Raw genomic sequence first — 6,186 nt, 5'->3', positions numbered from 1 at the left:
AAAAAAAAAAAAAAAAAAAAAAAAAAAAAAGAAATGTTTGTTCATATTCTTCATTTTCTCACTGGATTTTTTTTATATGTTGAATTTTGAGAGTTCTTTATATGTCCTAGATACTAGTCTTTTGCAGGATATGTGGTTTGCAAATATTTTCTCTCAGTGTGTAGCCTTTTTATCCTCTTAACATGGTCTTTTGCAGAGCAAAATTTTAAATTTTGATGAACTCTAATTTATCAAATTTTCCTTTTATGGATTCTGCTTTTGGTGTCAAGTCTAAGAATCTTTGCTTAGCCCTGTTTACTATTTTTTCCATAGTATTATGGCTTTACATTTTGTATTTATGGATATTATCTCTTTTGAGTTAATTTTTGTGTTAGGTCTGAAGCTTAGTCTGAGGTTCCTTTTATTTGCCTATGGATGTCCACTTCCTCCAGCACATTTATTGAAAACACTATCCTCCCTCTGTTGAATTACTTTGTACCTTTGCAAAAAAATCAGTTGAGCATATTTGCATGGGCTTATTTCTAGATTCTCTATTTTGTCCCATTGATCTTTGTGTCTGTGCCTCCACCAATACCACATTGTCTCGAGCCTTATGATAAATCTTTGTATTGGGTAGAGTGATTTCTCCTCCTTTCTTCTTTGAAAAGATTGCTTTAGCTATTCCAAAGCCTGTGCCTTTCCATATAACAATTAACATAAGCTTGCATATATCACAAAAATCTTGCTGGGATTTTGATAGGAATTGCATTAAACCTAGAGATCAATTTGGGGAGAGTTGACATCTTTGACTGTTTTGTGTCTTCCAATCCATAAACATGATATATTTCTTCATTTGTTTAGGTCTCTGATTTCTCTCATTAGCATTTTAAAGATTTCAGCATATAGATCTTGTACATGTTTTGCTAAGTTTATACCTACATATTTCATTTTCTTTGGAGTATTGTAAGTGGTATTGTGTTTTTAGTTTTGGTTTTCACATGTTCATTGTTAACAGATAGAAATGCGATTGAATTTTGTGCACTGATCTTGTATCCTGAGACCTTGATGCACTCACTTATTAGTTCTAGGAGCTTTTTTAAAAAACAGATTATTTGGAATTTTCTAGGTAATCATGTCATCTATAATAAATAGGAATACTTTAATTTTTTTCCTTTCAATCTGTATGCATTTCATTTTCTTTTCTTGCCCTATTGCCATGTCTAGAACTTCCAGTACAGTCTTTATAATTTTAATCAATGTAAATTTCTAGATATTTGCAGAAACATACTTGTCTGAATAGGGCCCATAAGACTCAAACCTATGAATTTTCATCACTATTCTTAATATCTAACCTGTTCAGATTTCATTTCCTGTAATTTGGATAAATATCTGGTTACATTCAGCAGTGGTTATAAATGGCACCCATGGTGCAAAGCCCTTTGAAGTAGCAGTGACCTTTAGCAAGCTAAATGGAACCTGACTATAAAAGCAAACTTAACACAGGATCATTATCTCTAGGACAGGACCAGGAGGCAGTGTTGTGCCAAGAATTCAAGTTTGAGGTTGGCTTATGGAGCATTTTTTGAGCATGTGGTTTGTTCTTTCAGCTTTCTCCCCTTCCCTCTAAATTGGTGGTAGCAATAATTTTAAACTCTGAAAATATGAAAGGTACCTTATTCTTATGTATTAGAAATCACCATTGTTAGGAACTGTTTTGAAAACTGGCTTGTGACAAAGAATTCTGTGCATCTTACTATGTTTTTAGTAATAGGTAGTTAAAAATAATATTTTGACAATTCAAACTCTCTTCATGTGTTATTTTGTTAAACAAAAATATAACCATTAATAACACTTTTAGTTATTTTTAAAATGCATATTTCCTACATATAATGAAGTGGTTTTATGGTATACAACATACCTAACCTACCAAAGAGAGTTTATAGCCATTACAGAAAGACAGAAAACTTGGGTACTGCTAGATCCGTTACAGGTTTCAATTATAAGAGATCTTGGATATGTAAACATATGTCCATGTAGGCCTTGCAAGTGTACACATGTAGTCTAGTTTATTGCAAACCCCAGGAGCTCCTGCATATAATTTGCAGAAAAATTTTAAATCTGTAGTAAGAATCAAATTTCAGAGACATTTTGCAGGGGGAGGAGAGCAGTGAGAAATCTTCAGGCAAATTAGTCATTCTCTTTCACAATCATTTTACTAATTTTTCCTGGTTCGATGACTACTTGTACATTTCAGTAACTCTTTTGTTCTTAAAACTGGAAGTTTACTTTACTGATTGTTCCAGGTTCAATGACTACTTGTGCATTTCAGCAACTCTTTTGTTTTGAAAACTAGAAGTTTTCTAGGTATCACTCCATCCATTGTGTGCAGTGAATTCTGGAGTCCATCCCTTGGGATGCTGACTTAGTCTCTCTGAGCCTCAGGTTTCTTGTCTGTAAGTGGGAATGATGACATGCATTTCACTGGTTGTTGGGCTTAAATGAGATGATTTCTGCCAAGGGCCCGGCCCAGGGCTGGGCAGAGAGCAGGCCGGCAGTTGCCGACTTCCTCCCTCCCTCCCTTCCTTCTCTTGTCTGGTGCCTTTGCTTTCCCGGTATCATCCTCCCCTCTCCTCTCCACGCACCACAGAATGAGGTCTTCTTATTTTGGATGCCACTCCTCATGCGTGTGGAAGGGGAACCCTCATCAGAAGTGTGAGCAGCAGGGACCTGGGAGCTTCATGCTGAAGCTACCCTTCCTCTGTAATGCACTACCGAGGCCCGCTTACATAGAGTAGGCGCTCTGTAGGTTTTTACACTGGTTTGCATGTTACAGTGGGGGGAAAAGCTCCACACATGACCAATATATTCTAGCAAATGTGACCAAATAATGCATTTGCAATCCAGTAGCAGGATGAATAATCCACGGACAAATAGTTCTCCACCCTCACCCTAAATACGATGTAGTGGCCACATGATGCCGGCTCACCTTCTTTGTGGTTGCAATGAGCTTAGACCCAAGACTCTGCCTTTGGCACAGCAAGCGACGACAGCACTCTCATGACACAAAGCAATCACATTGTATGTACAGGCATCATGTTTCCTTAAACAATGGAACAGCAACGGTCTCAACATGTCATCTTGACAACCAACGATGACTTCCAAATAGGTGAGTCTGGATCGAATACAACGTAAACAAAGACTATCTATGTGAAGTACCTATGTGAGTCGGGGATCTGCAAGCGACCACTTTCATCTCAAATCCAGCACAGGCTTCCCTGTTCTCCCTCTCTCATTCTGCTATAGGGATGACAGGGCTCTCTGAACCCTGCAGCAAAGAGACAGCGGTCGACAGCTGTCTGGCAGCATCACTTAAAATGTTTTTATTTGAACACAAATGCCGAGGGTCTTCTTACTCCATCAGGCCTTTCTGGGAACTGCTTTGAAATATTCTTCCCTTGAAATGTCGGAGACTCCTCCATACCATTTCTGAAGCCAGATATGTTCTATCCTCATCTTCATAAAGAACCATTCATACTGACGAGGCCACTTCCTCATCCCTGGGTGTCTGCAGGATAAAGGGAGGTCACAATAAAGCTGTGCACCTGATAAGGCCAGGTGAGAGGAAGAACCCCTAGACTGCAGGCCTCTCTGGGGCTGAGCACTGCTCAAAGCAGCCAGAGGCAGAAGCTGAGGAGCCAGGCAGTGGAGCCTGCACAGCCTGAGGTCCCTATACCAGGCGGCTAAAAGCTCAAGTCTGGTGCCAGGCTCCTGGGTTTGAATCATAGTTAAACTGCTGATGAGCCATGGTGCCTTGTGGGCTGTTGGCTCTCTCAAGCCCTGGTCTCCTCACCTGTCCTGTGGGTGATGTTGATGGTGCTCGGATCATAGGGCTATGTGGGGAGCAGTGATGTATGCATAAAACACTGGCAGAGAGCAGGTGCTCAGTGGGTGCTGGTCATTGTCACTAGGAAACATAAAGAAAGGCTCACTGAATCCCCGTATGAAATGTTATCCTAATGGTGAACCCATGAAACATCTCTGCTCATGGGAAGATTTCTATTCCTTCAGCAAGCTTGTCACTGTTCAGCCAAGTTGAGAGCCAGCCAGAGTGGACAGGGAATGTCCCATTCCACCTCTGCTACTAACCAACCTGCCTTCTCCCTGACGCAGACCCTTAGACACTCTGTAATATCCTTGAGGGCAGGGGGACGTGGTTCATTTTTTAAATCTTCATTTAAAAACCATCTTTTTAATATCTAAAAATGTTATGAATATAATTTAAAGACCAAGTCCAAACTGGGAAAAACATTTGTAGCAAAGCAAATGCAATAACAGGTTGATATTTTTTAAAAAATTTATCTTGAAATAATCATAAATGTTGAGAGATATTGAAAGTACATATAAAGAACTAGCTTATTTTCCTAAAACATTTGAAAGTAAGTTGCTGATCTGATGCCCCAACACTGCAAGTAGTCATGCAGCGGAGATAATAAAATGATTGTTGATATTTTAAACAACCTAGTTTTGTACTGATAACTGGAACAAATTTTATTACCTAGAAGTGGGTGGGGTGCAGGTGTAACAAACCCTAATCCAAGGGGCTCAGCCATGGGACCAGGCAGTGGGTGGAAGCTGGAAGAATCTTGATGAGACTAACAGCCGGGGCTTAAAAGAAGGTAAGGAAACCAACATCAGGGGAAGCTGGAGGTGAAGAGGCCCACGTTATGCAGTGGCTGCAAATTTGGCAGCACTGTTGTCTGCGGCAATGTGCAAAATAGGAGGTGAGCCTAATGAACCCGATGCCCTTTTCTCACTGCTTGTAACAACATGTGAGAGGGGAGAGGGGAGAGAACTAGGGAATGACGCCGAGTTTGGAAGCAGCGGCAAGCATGCACATGCACATGCACGAACGCACGCACATCTACGCCTATTGCTCTACCTGCCTGTGAACTGAAAACCGAGCTCATGTCCCGATTGTTCTAGTTCTCCATACTCGGTCGGTCGGTGCGGGTGCTCGGTCTCCGCGGCGTTGTGGAGGGCTCCTCCACTCACCGCCCGCCTTCCCCTTACTATCCACCAACGCACGGGTGCAGTCTGCTTGCCTCGCCTCGCTATGCCACTCCGAGCTCCAGCTCCGGACCCCGCTCCGGGCCCCACCCCGCAGCCCCCTGCAGGGACACCGTCCCCCCGGTGGGCCACACTGAGATGCGCCGCTCCAGCGCCTCCGCAGGCACCGCGCTCTGCCTAGGGTGGGCGTTGGACGATGTCTGCTAGGAGGGCTCAGTTCTTTTGATTGCAAGGCAGGGCACTGTCACAGGTTGGAAGTACACAGCAATTGTGCCTGGAACACCTCACGTGGGGTGCTCTCCAAAGGCAGCCTCAGCCCGCTGAAGGCCACCGTCTGCCTGGCCTCTGCAGCCGCCGATCACTGTCACTGCGTTACAGGCATCGAGCGGCACAGCCCTGATATCTACTTTTTATTACTGTATATTTATAGGCAAACCAATTTTAAAGCATCTACAAACCTTGAAAACATGGCCTGCTTGGCAAATTCTACTTCTTCTGGAGACACCGCCATCATCCGGCCAGTGAGCGTCAACCGGGCACACCTGGGGTCTTCCGGGTCGACGATGTTTTTTCTGCATGTGAAGAAGATATTAAAACAATGATGGGACATCAGCCTGAGATACTAAGGATTGTATTAAAAATGGAAAATAGTAGTCACATTACTAGTTATATCATTCAGGTTTTTATGTTGTCTATCATGACTTTAAAATACTCCGGCGTGGGCCGCCCCGTGGCGCACTCGGGAGAGTGCGGCGCTGGGAGCCCGCAGGGACGCTCCCAACCCGGGTTCGGATCCTATATAGGACTGGCCGGTGCGCTCACTGGCTGAGCACCGTGCGGGCGACACCAAGCCAAGGGGTGCGATCCCCTTACCAGTCACAAAAAAGACAAAATAATAATAATAATAATAATAATAATAATAATAATAATAATAATAATAAAAATAAAATAAAATAAAATACTCCGGCGTTAGCATTGTGATAGGTGTGTTTGCCTAAGTTAGATGTCAGTCTGCATCCTGGGGCAGTTAGATAACACCTGAGACCCCCCCTAGTCAAGATGGCAATGCCTGAGTGGAGGAAATGGGAAGTTGTTATGCAAAGGAGATAACGTTTCAGTTACGCTAGATGAGTAAATTCT

General features: G+C 42.7%; 1 long non-coding RNA gene across 1 annotated transcript; it reads right to left on the bottom strand.

Annotated features, from left to right (window-relative positions):
* Positions 1-3,456: 3,456 nt before the first annotated feature.
* On the bottom strand, positions 3,457-5,584 carry LOC103584051. The gene is made up of 3 exons (XR_549924.1): positions 5,505-5,584; positions 3,830-3,943; positions 3,457-3,544 (listed from the first exon to the last, which is right to left on the bottom strand). It is a non-coding gene; the product is annotated as an uncharacterized LOC103584051 (long non-coding RNA).
* Between the last annotated feature and the right edge of the window lie 602 nt (positions 5,585-6,186).

This window comes from Galeopterus variegatus, unplaced genomic scaffold, assembly GCF_000696425.1.
Source record: "Galeopterus variegatus unplaced genomic scaffold, G_variegatus-3.0.2 Scaffold39983, whole genome shotgun sequence".
Taxonomy (NCBI): Eukaryota; Metazoa; Chordata; class Mammalia; order Dermoptera; family Cynocephalidae; genus Galeopterus; species Galeopterus variegatus.
The sequence above is the reverse complement of the archived record's forward strand: the minus strand, read 5'-3'. Positions and strand labels throughout refer to the sequence as shown.